Source organism: Triticum aestivum, chromosome 1B (assembly GCF_018294505.1).
Source record: "Triticum aestivum cultivar Chinese Spring chromosome 1B, IWGSC CS RefSeq v2.1, whole genome shotgun sequence".
Classification (NCBI taxonomy): Eukaryota; Viridiplantae; Streptophyta; class Magnoliopsida; order Poales; family Poaceae; genus Triticum; species Triticum aestivum.
This window is the reverse complement of record NC_057795.1, coordinates 275114250-275137196: the sequence shown is the minus strand read 5'-3', so window position 1 is coordinate 275137196 and position 22947 is coordinate 275114250. Positions and strand designations below refer to the sequence as shown.

Below are 22947 nucleotides of genomic sequence, written 5' to 3'. Positions count from 1 at the left end.
TATTGTTTGGATTATTCAACCCGTGGTCCGAGCAGATTTTTGTAAAGAGAAAAAAAGACCATAGGAGGAGCACGGGCTCGCCTCCTCTCCCTCTCGCCCAAGTCCTCGTCGCTGCCGCCGCCACCACCACCCACGCTGTGGCAATCTCCGGCGAGCTCCGGCGCCGCACAACACGCCCCAGAGCTCCCCACGGTCCGCGTCTCCCTCCCCTCGGGCCAGATTCTGCGCTCCCGACCTCTACCGCCCGGTCGCAACGCCACCCCTGTGGCTAGGGTTTGGGGCAGGGCTTCACCGCCGCGTCTCCGGCGGCCCCGGGTTCGTCCCTCTTCCTACCTGGTCGGGATCCACCACCCCTACACCTCACCTTCGATGCCATGGGAGTTCCCCATCCACCATGGTCGTCGCCGTCAAGGGCTTCTTCACGAAGATGTGAAGGACGCCATGGACCTGCAGCTCCTTTTCTCCTCCACCACGGACGCCGCCTCACCCTTTCAAGCCGCCAGGCACCCTACAAACGGGTCGGCCTACAGCTCCTCCGCTCCTCTGCCATCTTGAGATGCACCTGGATCTGGGCGATTTCAGGGCCTTCATGGCTTTAGAATCGGCCTCTCGTTCGGGATCAGTTTGGATCTAGGACAAGCCAACCATGCTGCTGCGCCAAGCTCCTCTTGATATAGTACGCAGATACTCTGTTATAGTATTCAGATAAGCAAGACATCTCTGCATTGCATCTTACATCAATTGAATTGAGGGATTGATAATTGGTTTTGTGGCAGGTTTACATGAATGCTATCCTGGAGAAGGCAAATATCAGGAGCAAATAAAATCAATCCCTGTACAAATAAAAACACTCCCTGCAATCTATCATTTTTTTGAGGAATTAGCCACATTAGAGTAGTTGATACATTGGATGAGTATTCAGAAGGTGCAGTCAATTTGTCCTTTGGCATCTAGCCCTCCTGTTGGTATAATAATGCAAATTGCCTTTTTTTTTAAAAAATTGGTCCTTCATTTCTTTTCTTCGAGTTATCTGTGTATCTTTTAAGCTTTTGCTAGGCGAGGAAAGGTGGACCAAGTAGTCTAGCAGAACCAATTGCATTTTTGGGGTATTGGCTTCAGATTGGAGTGGGAAGGTATGGATATGTGTTCTTTCCACAAGAAGAACAATGAATACTACTACAATCTTTTCTAGCATGGTTTGTTCTCAGCCACGTGAGTTTTATAATCCTTCTAAAACAGTCACTTCCTTTCATATGAATGCACTTTTAGCAGATGATATTCTGACTGGTCTGCTATATTTTGTTCATGAAGACGTTCATGTTTACTCCCTGTTCAATTCAAGTCTGAAAGATTCATATTTGGGTAGACAGGTTTCACTGATTGAAAATATTTGAGATGCTCTTTTTGATGTATGGCAATATGCTATCTCAAATATGGTAGACGAGGAATACGGGCTCTTTTGAAGATAAATAAACTAGATAAAAAAGAATTGAAATAGCCAAGCAAGTTTCATTGCATGTTAATTATATGGTCTGCTGTACTGAACCTTTTTCTGCAATTTTCTTATTTGTTCTGCTTGAAAAAGCTAACACTGATCTTTTGCTACGTTTTGTGTTAATGAGTAAATGTTTTGTACAGAAAATCAGTGCTAGAGATTAGAATTGCCTCATATATAATACTCCATCTGTCTCATTATATAAGACATTTTTTCACGAGGTAGTACCAAATATGCCTTTATGTGCTTTCTTCAACAAGTCAAATGTGTGACTGACCTCCACCCACCTCCCCATTCTCAACAAGCACCAGGACGTGACTTCGGTTCTGCCAAGTAGGTTTTAATAAACAAATCCTTCCTAAATTATGAGCTGTTTTCTTACTGAGCAAACAGAATGCCCAACATTCCAATTTGTGATGTTAAGGCTAACAAGAGATGCATATATCATATTTAACATACTATCTGCACTCTTCCTAATTTAGTTTTTTTTTGCTTGTCCAGAAAGAATAAATTGGTGTTTGATTTGACTACAACCCTACGATGTTTGCTCTGAAAGGCATGTACTTTAAAAAAAGACATGATGTGCATTTGCATAGTTTGACAAATTCCGATCAATGAACTGTATTTTGTTTTCTGTTTTCATTGTAACATCAACCTTACGTGGTTCTTCTTATCAATGTTTGAACTGAAGTTATACAATAGAGGGCATGTACTTGATTGTTTTAGTGTCAATATATTCAGAAGACATGGATCCATCACAGAAGGAGTAGAGGAAGACCATGGAAAGGAGGAGTTACTAGGAGCAGAATACTGGTGAGTTAACTTCGATTTTCAGAATTGAAGCTTCACTCAGGTGAAGTGGTTCCTTTGGACATTCATATCATAGTCTTTCCTTTTTAACGCTCATCACATTTTTATATATGTGCACCATGGTTAAAGTTTGCAAATATTATTGCGCAAAAGCAGTCTATTCCTTGCACCTGTTTTGCAAGCTGGATTATTCAAAGAATATATACAAAGATGGGAAAAGGCAATCGTGTCACATTAATGTGGGGAGGGCAATATTGGGTAGAGATTCTTGCATCTGCACGTTAAGTTTGTGGCAATCGTGAATTGCTTTATTTTCCTGCCATTCATATTTCTTGTGTGAATAACATCAAGATGGTTTTGAGCCTGGAAACTTCAAGCGTGTCATAAGGCAGGAAACAATTCTGTAGAGAAGTATAGGTGATGTGCTAGAAAACATGGCCGTGCCACTGATTTTTCAGCTGGTCGTGCTTCATCTGTATGATGCTTTTGTTGATTACCAGCTTATGTAGGTTGCTTAGAAGCGAGGCCTTCCCATAGTTGACGAAGATATGTGTAACCAGTGAAGAATATTAGGATGGGAATTTTACCTATTCTGTGGACTAGCTACAGTTCTTGGTGCCTTATAAATGATAAAGAGAGGTCTTTCTGACTAAATAATAATTTCCCTTAGTTACTACTTTTCAGTTTTAGATTCCACTGTAATGTTGCTGATGATGTCAACACTGGTTTGACTTCTCATATATACGATCTCTAATTATTTCAGAAGATAATCAATCTGTTCATATCATACTACTTCCCATTATAACTTTCCCTGTGTATACTTTGGTAGCAGTGTGCTTTATTATTAGGCCCCGTAAAGATATGGAGTAAATTCTGCACCGCTGTGACCTTTACCTTCTTTGTTAGTTTCTTGGTCGTCTTTCCAGATATACAATTGTTTACCAAATCACGGCTTTGCAGGGAGGAGGTGTTGTCGCCAGCCTCACGTTGATGTGCGGTACTTGCGCCTCTCTGCTTCATGTGGACACAGGCACCAAACTAGAACTTTTCCATGTTGTTATTTGGTGTTTAGAAAGTGTTTATCTGTAAGCTACATTAATACACTATATAGTAGTCCCACAACGTTTTGCATATGAATAGTTGTAGAAGAAACATGATAACAGGTTTCTTTTGTTGCTAACGTGTAGAGTTACTGTACAAATGCATTTTTGCTACAGATTTACGGGTCATTATTTAGCTATTTCGGTTCCTCCTTATGAATAGATTTTTCTATCTATATGGCGGAAGATAATATAGACCTCTATTTGTAAACATCCATATAGTTTGTGGAAAATGGAAAACCTTACTTTTTTTGTTATCTTTATGAAAATACTATTATCTCTTTTTAGCCCTTTACTATTACTTCCAAAAGAGTTCTTTTTAGTGACATGCAACTTTCTCCTTGATGAGCAATGATCTGGTTATCTTGATAAAGACTGCTAATTCAGGTTATTTGTATGAATATTTTTATCAATTATAATTAATATTGTTTTGTTGCTTGTGGTAAGCCTCCCCACTTTGTAATGATCAATATATATGCCCGTACTTCAAGAATTTGTTGTTATCAGTGCTACATTTGGTCTGCTGATATGCCATGAATTTTGCTTTATTTCCATTTTTCATTTGATGCATGGAAGCAGTTTATCTATTTGGATGAATTAGTTTGACAATTACACAGAAATCTATGTGCCACGATGTTTAGAATAGCAAGTTTTCTAATTAACAAATGACGGCAAGCTAAACATTCAGCCTGAAACCACACGAAAGCTAATATAGAATCTCATTCTGCAAAGCTACCTTCCGATGGGCAATAACAACCGCACTGCAAGCACCGAAGCGAATATCTTGGTGCCTTTGGGGCATCACATCTATGTTGCTAATACTATTTTTGAAGTTGTTGGCACGGTTTGGCCAGTTAGGCCTTGGGACCGGCTGCACTATTATTGCTGTTGTTGCGCTCAGTGGGCCAGCCCACTGAGCATTGCCGAACAGATTCTCATTTTTCAAATAAAGAAAAAGGAAGAGAAAAGAATAATATCCCCTCAAATATTTTCTGATTGAGCTAAAAATTTCCAAACATTATGACTTTTAGACTAAGTTAAATAAATCATAAAATCTTTGTGGATTCGAAAAATGTTCGCAATTCTGAAAAAAAATGCTTGAGAAATCAAAAAATGTTCACGAGTTTTCAAAAAGTTCCTGTATTAAAAATGTTAAGCAAATTGAACAAATGTTCACCAAAATATTATTGGTGAAGCAGCAAAGTATGTTCATGGCCTTTAGAAATTATGATTTTTTTCTCCCGTTGCAACGCACGGACCTTTTTACTAGTAACAAATAAAGAGAATTGGATTTCTGTCGTCCGTCGTCGCGACAGTTTTACAAAAAAGTCCCTATGGTTTTAGATAATAGAACCCGCAGTCCCTATGTAAGTGGATCTAGCAAAACGATTCATTTTTGCACATTAATCCCTGCATTTTGTAACAATTTCGCCCGCACTCCTTTGTTCATCTTATCCAGCGGCAGAGATGTTGGAAGGGGGGAGGCTGCTGTCGTCGACGAGCTCGTCGGCGCGGAAGGTGCCCGCCCCTCTCCTCCGCCTCCAGCATCGCCGGAACCCTACAGGTGCGTCTCCATTCACAAGAACTCGATCTCCCATGTGCTCGTCGGCCAGCAGCCGCGAGTCTACGCGAGGTGGGTGGAGCAGCTCGGCGCCCATGACCTCCACCATGGCTCCGTCGATGCGCTCCACTGCCTGCTCGCCGGCGCCGACCTCTACCTGCCCCAGCACATGGACGCTGAGAAGCGCTGTTAGGCCTTGCAGCCCTTGCGCACGCGCACGGACGTGGTCGAGGCAGGGGATTGAGGAGGCAACGGACAGAGGCGACTTCAGCAGACAGACTTGGCGAGGCGGCGGAGGCGCAGGGAGTCCCTGCGGCACCGGATCCGACGAGGATGGACGCCGGCAACGTGGGCGAGGAGGAGGGCTCCGGCGGCAGAGAACCTCCAGGGGGCGACTGCTTGCAGTTCGACGTCGGCCTCCTGTAGGTAACAGAGAAAGAGAGAGTTGGTTTTTGTGAGAGAGAAGAGAAGAACGAGGGAAAGGAGGAGAAAGGGAGAAGGAAGAGAGGCAGGGCGGCCTGGAGGAGCTGTTGTTGCTGCGCTGGAACGAGGAGGATGCACACGGGTCGGAGACGACGCGCGGGCAGGGGAGCTCCTACATGGACGCCATTGAGCTTGTGGCAAGGAGCAATGACAAGCAGCAGCAGCAGCGGTGGCAAGCAGAGGCAGCGGACAACAGCAGTAGATGGCAGAAACGGGAGGCAGCGGCGCCAACGGGCAGCAGAAGCAGAGGGCTGCTGCCACAACAGAGGTATGTATCCCCTTAAAAGCAGCAAGCATCAGCCTTCTGTTCTTTGTGTTCTGTGTATAGATGTGTAGTACTCCCTGATCAACAGAGGGAGTAGTAACCAAGAAGCAGCAGGAACAAAATCGCAGCAGCAGGCTGCTGCTCTCCTCCCTGATCCCCTGTATATGAAATAGCAGTAGCGCATGAGTGAATGAAGCAATCAATTTCTGAATTACAGACAGCGTACAGATTTTCTGAATCAAAACAAAATCAAGCATATACTGTAGGTTGTTCTATTGTTGATCCAACCACATGCTCTATTTCTGCATGCCATGGAAGTTTTACTTTCAAATCCTCTTTTTCTGCACGACAATTGAAAAGAATGCAGGAGTCGAAGAATGAACAAAATTGCTTTGAACTTCACATCAGCAGACTAAATTCCTAATGGCAAAAACTTTTTAGTACTACAGGATATACCTTCAGAGTTTATGACAGTTCTAATAAACATATGATGTTGATTGGTTAGCTGAGTTAGAAGTAGAGCTATTCAAATATATTTACTTTGGTGAGTGCACAAAATCCTTATACTCCTAGCTATATGTTTATCCTATATCTACTTCTCACATTATACATATGCTCCACTACAAAGGGGTCTAAATAATAGCATGATTTTTTTTCAGTTAAAGTTCCAAGCAACTTTCCTGTGTGAATCTGAGAATCTCACTAAAACCTGTGTTTCATTGTGTATATTCAGCCTATCGTGTCGAGTTTCAGACTGATCATAAACATACCTCAGTTTAAGATGTGATGCTGATTTGATTTGTGTGCTGCACCATCGTCCATATCTTCGATTTCAAGCAGTTCAATGGCAAATCAAATACATTTTTTCTTTGTTTATGACAATACATATTTGACAGGTTAAAAAGAAAGATGTGGTATTAGAGCAACGTCCCCGGGAAATATGTGGTAGTTTGTCAAATTGCTCGCAAATGGGAGAACCACAAGACCCACGTCTTCGCCCATGGCCTTGATGACAGCAGCGTCTGTGTGCTCGGCCGATATGCTAATCAACCATAAAAAAATTGATATGTACGCTAATAACACATAAATGATCATTTGGAATGAAAAACCTGATCTTCCCACGTGTGTTGATGTGCATGATGCTATCAACTGCTTACCTCGTTTTTTTTTTCTTGAAACGGAGACAAAAGATTTGCCTCATCTATTAAATGAGAAGGATATAGTGTTTTGGAGTGTTACAAGACCTGACCCAACACACATCACGGCCTGGCAATTACTCGCTTATTACAATGTTCCCTAAATTCTTAGCGCCGGCGGATACCCAAAGCTTTGCCTCATCGGTTACAAGTTGGAGAAGGCTTGTAGGCGGCGCACTTTTGTGGCGAAATACTCTAGCGTTTCTCTCATTCCAAATTGTCCACGAGACAAGCATAGTGAGGGAGGCCATAGCTCGCCTGTGGGGGTTCGTCATGTCGGTCCTCTTGTCCCACCATTCGAAGAGGGATGCGTGGAGATGCCAAGTGGTGGTGTCCATGTGCGCAAGCCCAAATTTTTGGATGACCATGTTCCAAAGCCGTGTAGAGTAGCGGCACCGAACAAAGAGGTGAACGGACGTCTCTTGTTCTCTCTTGCATAGGGGGCAAAGGCCACAGTTTGTCCAGCCACGACGCTCCAAGCGGTCTACAGTCCAAATGCGCCCTTGCAAGGCAAGCCATGCGAAAAACTTAATTTTCGGGGGGGCCCAGGCTTTCCACATCATGAAGTCCATATGGGATAGCGTCAGACCTAGGAACTGCGCCTTGTAAGCAGTGGACACTGAGTAGATCCCGTCCATGGAGTGCTTCCACACTATGTCGTCCTCGACGTCGTCATCTATGTGAAAGTCATGCGTGAGCATCCAAAGGGTGAAGAACTCCCGTACGTGGTCGTCGGTGATGACGGTGTCCCTCTTGATCTGAAGCATCCAAGCATTCGCCCTGAGGGCGTCGCGCACCTTCCAAGTTTTCCTCCTTGAGGCTTTAAAGATCAGAGGAGCAATGTCCTTGGGATTGCGGCCAAGAAGCCAAGGGGAGTCCCAAAAAGGTGTTTTTGCACCATTGCCCATGACTATCGTGGTGGATGCATAGAAGAAATCATGGTCTTCAACAGTACATGGGTTACCCAAACCCACCCAAAGTTTGCTCGGCTCCTTCCATTCGTACCACAGCCATCTCAATCTTAATGCACGAGCAAACTTGTCAGTGTTTAGCACCCCTAGGCCTCCATATGCTGAAGGGCGGCAAACAATTTCCCAATTGACTTTGCACTGCGCGCCGGTTGTCTTGTCAGATCCAGACCAAAGGAAGGCTCTCTCAATCTTGTTCAGGTTGTGGAGAGTTCCTTGCGGGACAATCAATGGCGTGATGGAGTATATCGCTTGAGAAGCGACCACAGATTTGACAAGCGTCGTTCGACCAATGGTGGTGATGTTTTGGCCCTCCCAAGTGACCAACTTGCTAGCCGCTTTGTCCTCCAGATATTGGAAATCGATTTTCCGAAGCTGCCAAACAGATAGCGGAAGGCCGAAATATTTTATGGGAAAAGAGGCTTGTGTCGCTGGCATATTGCTGAGGATGTGTTCCAGGTCTAGGTTGGCACATCTAATGGGCACCACGGAACTTTTTTGGAGATTGGTGCACAGGCCCGTGACATCGCCGAAGCCTCTGAGGATGACCGACAGGTTGTCGATGTCTGACTTGATCGAAGCCATGAAAACCGCCGCGTCGTCAGCGTACAAGGAGGTTCTCACCATGGCCCCTCGCCCACGAAGCTTGTGAATAAGGCCCTTATGAGTTGCCAGCTCAAGGATGTGGTGAAGTGGGTCTATTGCTAGCACGAATAGCAGAGGCGAAAGAGGGTCCCCTTGCCTGAAATCGCTGCCATGCTTAATGGGTGGTCCAGGGATGCCATTGAGGAGGAACCGCTATGATGACGAGGAAAGCAAAGCTGCGACCCAATCCCTAAACTTATCTGGCAGACATTTTCGCTGAAGCAAGTCCAGAATGTATTCCCATTTGACCGAGTCAAAGGCTTTTTTGATGTCTAGCTTGAAAAGGAGGGCGGGAGTCTTGCACTTATGGAGCCGGCGGGCGAAGTTGCGAACGTACATGAAGTTGTCATGAATGCTCCTTTTCTTAATGAATGCACTCTGCGCGTGGGAGACAAGGGCGCCCATGTGGGGTGCGAGCCTTAGGGATAGTACCTTGGCAATGATTTTTGCGACGGCATGAATAAGGCTAATGGGCCTGTAATCGGAAATGCCCTCCGCCCCATCTTTTTTGGGCAACAACACCACATTGGCAGAGTTGAGCCACTGGAGGTTGTTAGTGCGAAGGGCGCCGAAACAGCTAATGACTCTCATGATGTCATGTTTGATGTAGCTCCAACATCTCTTGAAGAAAAGCCCGGTGAACCCGTCAGGGCCGGGTGCCTTGTCGCCAGGCATCTCCTTAATGGCCTCCCACACCTCGTCCTCAGTTATTTCATTGCCAAGCTCGTGGAGATCAAGGGGTTGGATGTTGAGCTCATCCCAGTTAAAATCAGCGGTAGGCGTGGAACCAATCCCCATGACCCCAGAGAAGTGGTCGTGGATAATATTTTCCTTGCGTGAGTGCTCCGTGACCCATCCACTGGCCAGCCTAATTCGATGTATGTGATTTTTCCTTCTTCTCGCATTGATGCGGCGGTGGAAAATTTTTGTATTGGCATCCCCTTCCCTTAGGTTAGCAATCCTCGCGCACTGCCTTTTCCTAGCCCTTTGCAACACCGCAAGGCTAATCACCCTCCGCTTGAGGAGTGAGCGAAGGTCTAGCTCGTCCACAGAGAGAGTCCGCTCCTCTTGAGCAATGTCCAGGCGAAGGATGACCATGTGGGCTGCATGTAGGTGGATCTTGGCCTTAGAGAACATATTCTTGCTCCACTCAGAAAGCCGCAAAGCAGTCTTTTTGAGTTTATGGTGAAGCCTTAGGTAAGGTTCAGAGTGCTGCATTGGCTCATTCCAAGCTTTTTGGATCACCTCATGAAATCCAGGCAAAGAAGCCCAGAAGTTTTCGAACTTGAAGGATCGAGGCCGTCTCGGCCCCTTGTCATCAGCTAGCAGTAAGGGGCAGTGGTCGGAGAGGGAGGACGACAGGGCATGGAGGACATGAGTGTTGAAAGTGGTGTCCCACTCGGCATTGCAGAAGAATGAGTCGAGCTTGCATAGCGTTGGGTTATTACGCTCATTGCTCCACGTAAAACACCGATTCTGGAGGTGGATTTCCTTGAGTTCGCAGGTTTGGAACGCAGACCGGAAGCGGTTGATCCTACTACGATTCACGTTCCTTTTATTTTTGTCTCTAGCTCGGTAGATCTGGTTGAAGTCCCCTAGGACGAGCCATGCCATATCCTGCAACGGCAGCAAAGATGATTTCTTTGCGGAGATCACTGCTTACCTCGTGAGTGTATATATCATCAGCTCCATTTGCTTATATTACAAATTTTGATCATGGGTCATAATATACATCTAAAAGTATTGGGAATCACCCCCGGATATCAAGTACAACATAATTTATGATACATGGGCATTCGATTATATGTTGTCATTGTAACTGAAGCTCACATTGATCAATACTCCCATGCCAACAACATGGAAAACACCACTCTACATGAAGCACACTGCATGATTAGTAAATTGTGCAGATATGTGTAGTTTCTCAAATTAACCTGAAAGTATGAGAGCCAATACTCGTTGGTCGATTACACAATTGCCACAACATGCACCGGCACCCTCTGTCGCTCACTGTTTCATCTCCTGGTCGTCGGCTTTGATGGATCTCTTCAGCCTACTGCAACTTTTCCATCAAGAAACACACCCATCTAGTACGTTGGCAGAAATTAAAGGTGGCAGTCACAATACTCTCAGCAGGAGAAGCCAACATACTCAGCATGTTCAGCTCTCAATATGAGTTTAATATTGTTAGCAATGTCGTCATGTTTAGCTTAGGAATAAATTTAGTTGGAAAATTGTTAATTTCTTCAGCATTAAATCCATGATAACAAAATCCAAACATTGCTATATTTAGTAATCTGTTAGTCAAAGGAGGTTTTTTAACTTGTTTCGACAGATTATACCAAAACATGTAGAAACAAACATGACGGATAAAATTGGTGAGGAGAATGAAAATTATCATAATCCATGGCAATGCCGCGCAGCATAATCTACAGTGCCTGCGCGCAGTCATAATCTAGTTCTAGATTTATATTCTCAAAGAGAAAACACTGTAACATCTGTTGGAAAGCATCTCTGCTGCACGCATTACAAGGACTGCTCGAGCTTATGATGAGAATGGTTTTGCCGTTCCCGGCCATACGGTTCGTCTGCCAGGCGGAGCCATAGCTTGCATGCCAATTGGCAAGCAGGATGAGGTGAGGACGATGGCGCTGTTCAATCCGAGTGACATGCATGCAACAGGCACACGATGCTTTACCGAAAAAGGCTCGCGCCCCGCTTTATATATAAAGCAAATGCCAAAGCCAACATCCAACAAGGTTCACACAAACACAAAGCCCACACGCACACAAAGTCCAAGCACAAGCAAGCAACAAGGGTTACTGCTGAGGGCACAGCTCAACAAGCCCAACACACACACATAAAAAGGCACAAGTGCCAGGTGAAGGCCTCGTTTACACCATCTTCCTACTCCAACACTGCAACGTAGAGTGCTCTAGTAAAGGATAGAGCTATTTATGTCATGCGTGTGGAGCTTCTCTTCTTTGCACCAAGATTAAAGGAAGGGTACCAATGTTCAGAACCAACAAAGTACTCCATTAGTTGCATCCCTTAAAACTAAATAAGAATCTGCAACAACTACCGTGGAAAAAGATATAGCAACGTAGTACTTAAAAGGGAGAAAATAAATACATGTCCTCCATTTAGAAAGCTTGAAACACGTCCATCTACTAGTACTCCCTCTGTTCCATAATGTAGTGTATATAGATTCTCTAGAAAGTCAAACTTTACCAACTTTGACCAAATTTATATAGAAAAGTATTTATATGTACAATATAAAATATATACAATATGAAAATACGTCTTGTGATGTATCTTATGATATGTATTTGGTATTCAAGATGTATCGACGCGTTTGGTTGGAGCTCAGGTAACGTATTCACTATTGTAATAAGAATACACTGTATTAGATTAGGGGTAAGTGGATACATGATGTGTTTGGTTCACGCAAGGGAATAGGATGCCGTGGAGTACCATCGTCGGCCTTGTAGAAGATAACAGAGGACTGGAGGACGGACGGCAGCTGGGGATGGCTCGTGAGTCATGACGGAAAATGAGGTCACCAGCCATTAACGACAACACTACGGCTCACGGCGGCGAAGCGAGATCGGCGGTGCTGGCCACGGCGGCGGCGGCGGCGAAGAGAGATCGGCGGCGCTGCTTACTGCAGTGGAGGCGAATGGAGATCGGCGGCACTCGGCGACGGAGGCGAATGGAGATCGGTGGCGCTCGGCGGCGGTGAATTGACACGGTGATGGTACTGCCCCGCTGCTGCTTGGTCCTCGTGGTGAAGAAACGGACGTTGCTGTTTGGTCCTCGTGTTGAAGAAATCGATTAGCACGAGCGGTGTTATTTGATACCACGCTGGATCGGGTGTTTTCGGTTTTGTGAAGGGTGGTTTGCGATTACACGGGACCTGAAACCGCTGCGGCCGAAACAAACGTAGGTAATGTAATCGTTAGCCGGTGTTTTCGGGAGACAGCGAAAATTTCACGAACCAAACGCGTCGTATATGTTTTTCTCTACAAAGTTGGTCAAATTTGTAAAGTTTAACTTCTTAAAAAGTCTATACGTACTATATTGTGGAACAGAGGGAGTATATAGTAGTAGGAGTACTCGATTGAGCATTGGCAGAAATTTTAAGGTAGTTGTCACAGTAGTCTCAGCAGGAGAAACCAAAATAGGGAATACTCTCAGCATGTGATCATGAGGAAATCGCCTTGAACTAATTATAGCTCGACGCGTATTTAGAAAAAGCTAAAGCCTGCGGATGGTGACAATTGCTCCTGGTTCGGCTCACTCGACGCGAAGCCCACCTCCACCTCCAATCGTTGGGAGAAATTTCCAGGTAGCTTCATACTTTCCTTATAAGTGTAGGCATGCAGACCTCCACATGACCCTATCGTCCTTTACTTCCTTTCTCGGCAATGAAACTGACCTCGCATTTTTATATCTTTTATTTATACTCCACTTAATTCTGGTTGACAGCGGTTTTGCCCCGATCGAATCGAGCCGTTGCTTCCAGTAGACATCCCCTGCTAAATCTCTCTCTCCAAGTTACTAGGTTCATGTCAAAATATTAATACGTGGGATTAAAGTTAATGCATCAGCGTTTTTGGCGGAAATAGATGGTCAACCAAAGTGTTTCGTCGCAGCCAGAAGATTGTGAATAAAACAATATATCTCCCATCCAGCCTCGACGGCAGACTAAATAGTTGTTTCTTCTTGCTAAAGTGTTGATTACGATTATAGAAGGATAACGATATATACTACTCGTACGTTTGGCCGTCATCCGTGTCTGCCATGATAAAAACAAGCCGAGCATGCTTTTGCCCGGCCAATTCGCTGCCAATTACTCATACATTGAGTCATTTATTTTAAAATGAAGGAAGTAGTAATGTATTATTTGCACTTGCTGATAATACTAGCTAGACGACGAGAGGTTCGTGGCACCGGGCGAGCCAGATACCACGAGAGCCAAATTGCTGCGCTGCCTACCTCGGGCCTGTTAGAGTAAATTTGAGGCCACCATCGATCATCCGAAGACCAAGCAATCACATGAATACGACACCGAGATTTGTTAACGAGGTTCACCGATATGGCTACATTCCGGGGCCTGACTATGGGCGCTCCTCCCCATGATACCGCTACAATACCGCACCCGGTCGCCCTGGACACCGGCACATGCCGCCGGCTTCCCCTGCGTTCCGGTGCTATTATGTTGGCATAGGTTATAGTTGGACTTGTAGTTGTATTGTGTTTAGATAGGATATGGAGTCGTGTCTTAGTAGGACACTTATATCCTAGGCCTCTCTTGTATAGCGGGGGTAGACACACGATGTAACCTATGCCGACGACCGGGTGCGGTATTGTAGCGGTATCATGGGGAGGAGCGCCCATAGTCAGGCCCCGGGGATGTAGCCATATCGGTGAACCTCGTTAACAAATCTCTGTGTCGTGTTCATGTGATTGCTTGGTCCTCAGATGATCGATTGTGGCCTCAAATTTACTCTAACAAATGGTATCATGAGCAAGGTTACGAGGAGACTGCGGATTGTTGATCTGGAGGAAGCATTGAGTTTGAGATGCAGCCGACTACGGCGTGGTTCTCGACGACATTTGAAGAAGCAATTGAAAGCGGGCAAAAGTTCTCGGCGGCGGTGCGATGTATGGCGCAAGCAGTAGTCAGATTGGATGGATCGATCCGATCGGAACCAGGAGCAGCAACGAGACGTGAAGGTCCAGAAGCGGCCGAGAGGCAGGAGCAAGCGCAGGCGGATGGCAGCCGCCCGGACCGATGCACGGGCTGGCGTGAGGCGTGCGGTCGCATGCGCGTGGAGCAGCTGCGTGCGTGGTTGCTAGGGCACCGGCGGTTCGTGACTCTGCATGTGCGTTGTGCAAGGCTGTTGCTGTGTTGTGCTACGAGTAGGGAGCCGAAGGAATCAGGACCGAGAGATTTGTTTGGACAAAAAAAAAGATACGGCACAGGGGCTTAGTCAGATCGTGATGTTGTCATGGAAAAAGAAAAGAAAAGGAGAGACTAGCTACAGACGTGTGATGAATCAGGTGTTTGAGCTAGTTAGCTTTGTTGATCTGATTTGGTATGTTTACACGGGGAGGCTATGTGGACTTCGCTTTGGTTTTCTTTGTTGGTACACGTGTGTTTGGATGACGATGGTCATGGTGACGGCTTGAGGAGTCTGGAATGTGTCTATAGTCGAACGAGTTCGGTTGGGTCGGACTAGGCAGTCTGACAGGATCGACGCAAGTCGGTTGATACAGAAGATGGTGGTGCGATCGGCGACGGCGACATAGGAGCGTGATGCTGATGGTGACCGACTTCTGGGGCATGGAAACACGTGGCGCAGGCCCGATGGCTTGTGTGGCTTCGACAAGACTATGGCGCGGGGTTGATTCAAGATGGTGCACATCAGAACTTGAAGTCGACGGGGCGTGAGGGTGGACTGATCATCTACCATGGAGTCATGTTGAAGGTGGAGCTGGATTGAGGGGCTACGGTGTAATGATCCTGAGAATCGAAGCCTATTCAGCGGGAAAAAGCGAGTGACACGCAGTTCGGACTGGAACCCAGTGGTCTGATGGAAGAGTGAAACTCATCATCGGTCGGTGATGATCGGTGGTACTCTACAGTGGGGGTTGAGTGGTGTGAGTTTGCGACCCTTAAGACTCGACCGGGACAGCAGAGGCTCGACGCAGTAATAGCGGCGAGGCGTGCGGTATGCACGGGACATGGAGACGGGTCAGGGCTCTGGTGGTCATACATGTGGTGAGACAACTGCGAATTTGACTTGGGATGACTACAAACAACGGTGAAATTCTTTCAAGTTTCAAATAGACGGTCAAGAAAGGAGCGGTGATGTTGAGTTCAGGTAATTCTTTGTGTGACACCCAATATGTGAGTTGTTTACTTTCACGCAGGTCAGTGGTCAGTGTGTGATGGCGTTGGACGGGTACTCTGGAAGTTGGGAGCACAAGCTACAGTAACAAGAAACTTAATTTTGCTCTAGTGTTGACCGTGGTCAAAAAAAGAAAGGACTACAAGTTGCAGGTGGAGTCACATGGAGTCTTTAGAGTAGCAGCGGTACTCATGGGATAAGCTCAAGTCCAATGTATATGAAAGTTTGACGCATGTACAAATTCAGGATGGTGGAGTATATTCGCCACAACTCCAACAGGGCCTACGAGACCAAAGGATTACGGAGTCAAGATCGGTAAGGCCTAGCCAGCCCCCGCGCGTCTTGAGTTACTATGTACTCCCTCCAATTCATATTAATTTTAATTCCTGATTTACTAGTATAAATTGTATTAAATCGAGAACAACTAATATGGATGAGAGGTGTACTAAATCAACGACAATTCACATGGATCCAAGGAGTAAAACATAGCGTGGCGTACGGTGCTCTCTGCTCCCGAATCATGGAAGCCTAACTAAACGGTTGCCAAATGTTTTACAAAAGATCAATTAGGTTGATATAGGATATATTATGTACTCATTCCGATCCAAAAAAAAATGCCGTGGCTTCAGTTCAGCTTTAGTTCAAATTTGAACTAAAGCCACGACACTTTTTTTTATCGGAGGAAGTATCACCAAGTACTTTTGAGTTCATCATTAATTTTCACATTAAGAAAAAATAATCTGGATGTGAATAGTGAGTTGATTCAAATTCAACAGTGTATAGCATGTTTGGCTATAGTCGCTCACTGGATTTATCTTTATATTTCTCAGAGTTTGAATATAAATATACGCTATGTCATTGCATATTTCTCTAAAGACCTGGTAAAGCTAAGAAAATGATAAACAACCTAGAAAGGTTACTAGCTAGTAATAATTTGGAATAATTTAAATCTATAGTCTACAAAACTAGAAATATAAAGTTTTGTGAAAAATAGAGGAAATCGAGAAACATAGGGAATAATTTCCCGTCATTCATTGTTACTCTTATTTTCCTTCTATTTAGCTATCTAGGTGACCAGTGTAATTGTGCGAGAAACATCACTAAATGTTTTAGTTTTGGGCACTCATAAATAAGTATTTGTTATGGTATTTACAAAAATTATATATTCATGACCCGTTATGTTCTTGTATATAATCTTAGATCAATACATAAATAAAATTGAAAATTTGATCTAGTGTTTTGGCTAGCAGCTAGTTAACAATGTTAAATGGATCACTATGGAAAGAATCCGACCGAATAGCTAGATGTCATGCGTGACAAGACAATCCACATGAGGGAGCTGCTTCGAAATCTGACCATTAGCACGTGTCGCGGGGACGTTGTGAGTGCATGTCCAATGGTCATCTCAGCTCTTGGGCTTGCTCTACCGGCTATAAATAGCCCCCTACCTCAAACCTAAATGGTTGGCTTCTCTGTGCCAAATTTGGACAAGAGTTTGTGTGAGCAACCAATTTTCCTTTAGAAGAACTTGAGAGAATCCCAGTGAGGAAAACCCCAAAGCCTAACACTTATAGTGATTAAGCATCACTGAAGAATTTGATCAAAGCTAAACTTAAGCTTTCACTCATGTGGACCGGGCATCCACCAGATGGTTAGGTGTTGGTTCTAGAGCATCCAAGAATAGTTATAGATTGCCGAAGAATAAGTCTATGGAGGTTTCAAAGATCTGCCTCGAGCGATCGGGTGGACTCTACGAATCCTACTTTGTCTCGAAGATCCACACGCAGAAGCCCGAATCGCCCCGATTTTTGAAGTGGTCTAAGGTCCCAATCATTTCCGGCCAGCCAACCACCCGAAGCAGGTCCCTCTGCCAATAAGGTTACCGCTAATCCTCGACCCCATTGTCGCTGGAGTCTGATTACCAAGATATTAATGTATTATGGGAGTGTGACGCCCCCGATTCAATCGTACACTAATCATGCACGCAAACGTGTACGGTCAAGATCAGGGACTCACGGGAAGATATCACAGCACAACTCTAAAAACATAAATAAGTCATACAAGCATCATAATACAAGCCAGGAGCCTCGAGGGCTCGAATACAAGTGCTCGATCAGAGACGAGTCAGCGGAAGCAACAATATCTGAGTACAGACATAAGTAGACAAGTTTGCCTTAAGAAGGCTAGCATAAACTGGGATACAGATCGAAAGAGGCGTAGGCCTCCTGCCTGGGATCCTCCTAACTATTCCTGGTCGTCGTCAGCAGCCTGCACGTAGTAGTAGGCACCTCCAGTGTAGTAGTCATCGTCGACGGTGGCGTCTGGCTCCTGGGCTCCAACGTCTGGTTGCGGCATCCGAGAAGAAGAGGAAAACGGGGGGAAAGAGGGAGCAAAGCAACCGTGAGTACTCATCCAAAGTACTCGCAAGTAAGGAGCTACACTACATATGCATGGGTATATGTGTAAGGAGGCCATATCAGTGGACTGAACTGCAGAATGCCAGAATAAGAGGGGCATAGCTAGTCCTATCGAAGACTACGCTTCTGGCAGCCTCCGTCTTGCAGCATGTAGAAGAGAGTAGATTGAAGTCCTCCAAGTAGCAACGCATAGCATAATCCTACCCGGCGATCCTCCTGTCGTCGCCCTGTGGAAAAGCGATCACCGGGTTGTCTGTGGAACTTGTCTGGGTGTGTTTTATTAAGAATCCGGTTCTAGTTGTCATAAGGTCAAGGTACAACTTTGGGTTGTCCTTTTACCGAGGGACATGGCTATTCGAATAGATAAACTTCCCTGCAGGGGTGCACCACATAACCCAACACGCTCGATCCCATTTGGCCGGACACACTTTCATGGGTCATGCCCGACCTCGGAAGATCAACACGTCGCAGCCCCACCTAGGCACAACAGACAGGTCAGCATGCCGGTCTAACTCCTATGGCACAGGGGTCTGGGCCCATCGCCCATTGCACACCTGCACGTTGCGAGGGCGGCCAAAAGCAGACCTAGCCTCCCTAATACAAGAGCAGACGTTCCAGTCCAATCCGGCGCGTGCCGCTCAGTCGCTGACGTCAAGAAGGCTTCGGCTGATACCACGACGTCGAGTGCCCATAACGGTTCCCGCGTAATTGGTTAGTGCGTATAGGCCAGTGGCCAGACTCAGATCAAATACCAAGATCTCATTAAGCGTGTTATTATGAAGTAACCGCGGACGCCGACCAGGGCCAGGCCCACCTCTCGCCTAGGTGGTCACAACCTGCCCTATCGCTCTGCCACATAGTAACAGTCGGGGGCCGTCGGGAACCCAGGCCCACCTCTACCGGGATGGAGCCACCTGTCCTTTCAGCCCCCACATCGGAATCACTTGCGGGTACTCAACGAGCCAACCCGACTTTAGTCACCATCTGTATAGTATGTAGGTATGTATTGTATATACCCGTGATCACCTCCCAACTGATCACGTCCCGATAGTATAGCAAGTCAGGCTGACAAGAATGTAGGGCCAATGATGATAAACTAGCATCCTATACTAAGCATTTAGGATTGCAGGTAAGGTATCAACAGGTGTAGCAACAATGACAGGCTATGCAACAGAATAGGATAAATTGAAACAGTAACATGCTACACTAATCTAATGCAAGCAGTAGAGGGAAGAATAGGCGATATCTGGTGATCAAGGGGGGGGCTTGCCTGGTTGCTCTGGCAAGGAGGGGTCGTCAACTCCGTAGTCAAACTGGTCAGCAACAGTGTCGGTCTTGTAGTCTACCAGAGAGAAGAGGGGGAAGAAACAGTAAATACAATGCAAACATAAGCATGACGATGCATGACATGACAATGAGCGGTGTTAGGTGTGCCCTAACGCGGTAATAGGTGATACCGGTGAAAGGGGGAAACATCCGGGAAAGTATCCCCGGTGTTTCGCGTTTTCGGACAGATGAACCAAAGGTGAAATGTTACAGGTTCACTATGCTAGGGACGTGTGGTGGATGAACGGGTTGCATATCTTGATTCGTCTCATCGTTCTGAGCAATTTTCATGTACAAAGTTTTTCCATTCGAGCTACGGTTTATTTTATATTAATTTTAAAAGAATTAATCATTCTTAGAATTTATTTTAATTATTTTAAATCAACATTATCCAGAATAGTGTATGCTGACGTCATCATGATGTCAGCAGTCAACGGGGCGTTGACTGGGTCAAAGTGACGTGTGGGTCCCAGCTGTCATTGACTGTTAACTAACCTAACAAATTAATTAACTAACCTAAGTGATTAGATTAATCTAATCAGGATTAATTAAGTTAATTAATTTATTTATTTATTTTAATTACATACATATATATATTAATTCTTTCTCTCTTTTTTGCTTAACGTTCTCTGGGCGTGGGGCCCATCTGTCATAGGCCCCAAGGGCCTTAGTGGGTTCGGGCGCTAGTGGGCGCTAGGCGCTGCGGGCACAGCCGCAATGGGTGCAGCCCAATAGAGCCATGCGGGGTGCCGGTGGCGACGGCGCCGGCCAGGCGGTCGGAGCGGTGGCCGACGAGCAGCTGCGGAGGGGTGGAGCGGTCGGGGATGGCGTGCTCGGCCGCGGACGACGCAACGCGTGCGCGCGCGGTGAGGAGGAGGCCACGGCAGAGCGGGACGTGGGGGCAGGGGGGGCCCAGGGCAGCAATGGGCGGGGCAAGGGCCTCACGATGATCGCTAGAGAGGGACGCCGACGGGAGGGCAGTGGCGGGCGCGGGCGCAGTTGGCCGGCACGAGCGTGGCCGGAGCCGAGCACGGGTGGAGGTCAGGGGGCCGCGGGAGATGAGGCAGCGGGCGCGTGGCGCACGAACGCTCGCGCGCTTCAGCGCGGCGACGTGGTTGTGCACAGGGGCAGAGGGGAGAGAGGAGGACCGGGGTCCTCATCGCGAGGCGTAGGGACGGGGCAGTGGGGGTCGAGGAGGAGGACGGGGACGGCGTTCCGGCGACGACGGATGATCTCCGGCAGATGGCGCTCGGCGACGGCAGTTTGTGGCGGCGTCGAGGTCGGGGGACCGCGTCGGGGAGGAGGACGACGAAGACGGCGGTGGTGGAGACGACGACGTCCGGGGCGAGCGTGGTGACGGCGGTCCTCAGGCGCGGGGCGGGGGAGCTCCGGGCGGCGTCTTGGCGCCAGCGTGGATCGAGCCCCCGATCCAGATCGGATTGGGAGAGGGAGAGGAGAGACGTCGGGAGTGGGGGCGTTAGTGGCTAGGGTTTCGGTGAGGGGGGATAAGGTTGGATGGGGTGGGCCGGCCTAGTCGGCCTGGTGACCAGCTGGGCCGGTTGGCCCAGTGGGAGGGGGGCTCCTTTTCTTTTTTGTTAGTTTTTTGTTTTCTATTTTTGTTTATCCTTTTCTTTTTTTATCTCATTTTTTCTGTTTCAATTTATTTTAAAGTATTTAGGCATTCTGTAAAAGTGTGGCTTCTTCACCATAAATACCTAAGCATTAATTGGCACACTCCGAACAATTTAGTTTTAATGTTTGAAAACTTTTATTGTTTGCCTCGGTTTTAAATTTGAAATTCGAACTAGGTTTCGAACTAACGTGAGTTTATCCACAGTAACCGAGGTGACGTGGCATCATTAGCAGGAATCATTGTAGCTTAATTATTCGGGTGTCACAATTCTCCTCCACTACAAGAAATCTCGTCCCGAGATTTAGGAGCGGTTATAAGGGGGAAGGGATTTGGTTACGAAATTCTAACGATTCTTCTCGGTCATAGTTTCTCTTCTCGAAGAGGTCGATCCATTACATTGATGTCTTCAGTCGTCTGCTTCAGGTCATCATGATGAAGTTGTCGTCCTTCCTTCAGGATCTTCACCGTCCTATGAATGCGGTTGTCGGTGTCAAAACCGGCGGATCTCGGGTAGGGGGTCCCGAACTGTGCGTCTAGGCGGATGGTAACAGGAGACGAGGGACACGATGTTTTTACCCAGGTTCGGGCCCTCTTGATGGAGGTAAAACCCTACGTCCTGCTTGATTAATATTGATGATGTGGGTTACAAGAGTAGATCTACCACGAGATCAAGGAGGCTAAAACCTAGAAGCTAGCCTATGGTATGATTGTTCTTCGTCCTATGGACTAAAGCCATCCGGTTTATATAGACACCGGAGAGGGCTAGGGTTACACAGAGTCGGTTACAATGGTAGGAGATCTACATATCCGTATCGCCAAGCTTGCCTTCCACGCCAAGGAAAGTCCCATCCGGACACGGGACGAAGTCTTCAATCTTGCATCTTCATAGTCTTGGAGTCCGGCCGATGATGGCAGTTCGGCTATCCTGACACCCCCTAGTCCGGGACTCCCTCAGTAGCCCCTGAACCAGGCTTCAATGACGACGAGTTCGGCGCGCATATTGTCTTTGGCATTGCAAGGCGGGTTCCTCCTCCGAATAATTTATAGAAGATTGTGAACACCAGGATAGTGTCCGGCTCTGCAAAATAATTTCCACATACCACCGTAGAGAGAATAATATTCACACAAGTTCAATCTGCTGACATATTCCGTGGTGTGACGTCACACCCCAACCAAGCCTTTATTTGAAACGTTTTTATTGTACCACTTCAGCGCGTTTAGCGAAGCGGTTTCCTTGGCACGTCCTGTCGTAGCAGAGATCGTGTTCCCCTTATTCCGGGATTCCCATCAATACGGACGTGGGTAACCCAACCGCGCCCATTGCCACGCCCCCTCCATCGAAGGCGGGTTCCAAACGGTCACGGGGACGGCTCTTGGTATTCTTCCTCTTTATAATGAGACCAAGGCCCGTTCTTTTTATTCAATCCTCTATCGAATCCGCCCATCTCCCTGAGTTCCAACACCCAGGGCTCCGAATTCAGGTACCTTCGATCCTCGACAATGTCCGGTCCTGATCTACGAGGCCGGTGGATGCCCTCCTCCGTCACGGAGGAGGACGTGCTAAAGCTGAGAGATGCCAGGTATTTAACCTACGAGATTTCGCATAGGCTGCCTGCCCGAGGGCAAGTTATCCCAACTCCCGAGCCTGGCGAGATCGTCGTGTTCATGTCTCACTTCCGTCGGGGTTTAGGCTTCCCGACGGATCCCTTCATGAGGGGGCTCATGTTTTACTATGGGCTGGAATTCCATGACCTGGCTCCGAAGTCCATCCTCCATATCTCATCATTCATTGTGTTTGTGAAGCCTTCCTCCGCACTACCCCTCACTTCGGCTTATGGCTCAAAACCTTCAACGTGGAGCCGAAGATGATTGAGGGGCGTCAGGCAGAGTGCGGCGGGGCGGTTATAAGCAAGAGGGCCGAAGCTTCATGGCCCAAAGGCTTTTTCCAAGAGGAGTTCGGCTTGTGGCAACAGGAGTGGTTTTATATCATCGCTCCCCGGGACAGCAGGCAGAAGCCGCCGCCCGTATTTTGCTCGGGCCCTCCACAGCAGCTGACGTCATGGGTCAACAAGGGGCATGACTGGGGGCCACCCAAAGACGTCCCCCTGTTGCAGGACCGGATTTGAGTCCT

At 46.8% G+C, this 22947-nt stretch overlaps 1 long non-coding RNA gene across 3 annotated transcripts; it reads left to right on the top strand.

Moving 5' to 3' along the window:
* On the top strand, positions 1-6872 carry LOC123119307 (uncharacterized). Of its 3 annotated transcripts, none has more exons than XR_006458598.1 (4): positions 1-676; positions 777-2308; positions 3266-5717; positions 6611-6872. It is a non-coding gene; the product is annotated as an uncharacterized lncRNA (long non-coding RNA). The 3 variants fall into 3 exon arrangements; XR_006458599.1 differs by lacking the exon at positions 6611-6872 and having other exon boundaries at positions 3266-4969; positions 5169-6569; XR_006458597.1 differs by lacking the exon at positions 6611-6872 and having other exon boundaries at positions 3266-4969; positions 5160-6569.
* Positions 6873-22947: the final 16075 nt, after the last annotated feature.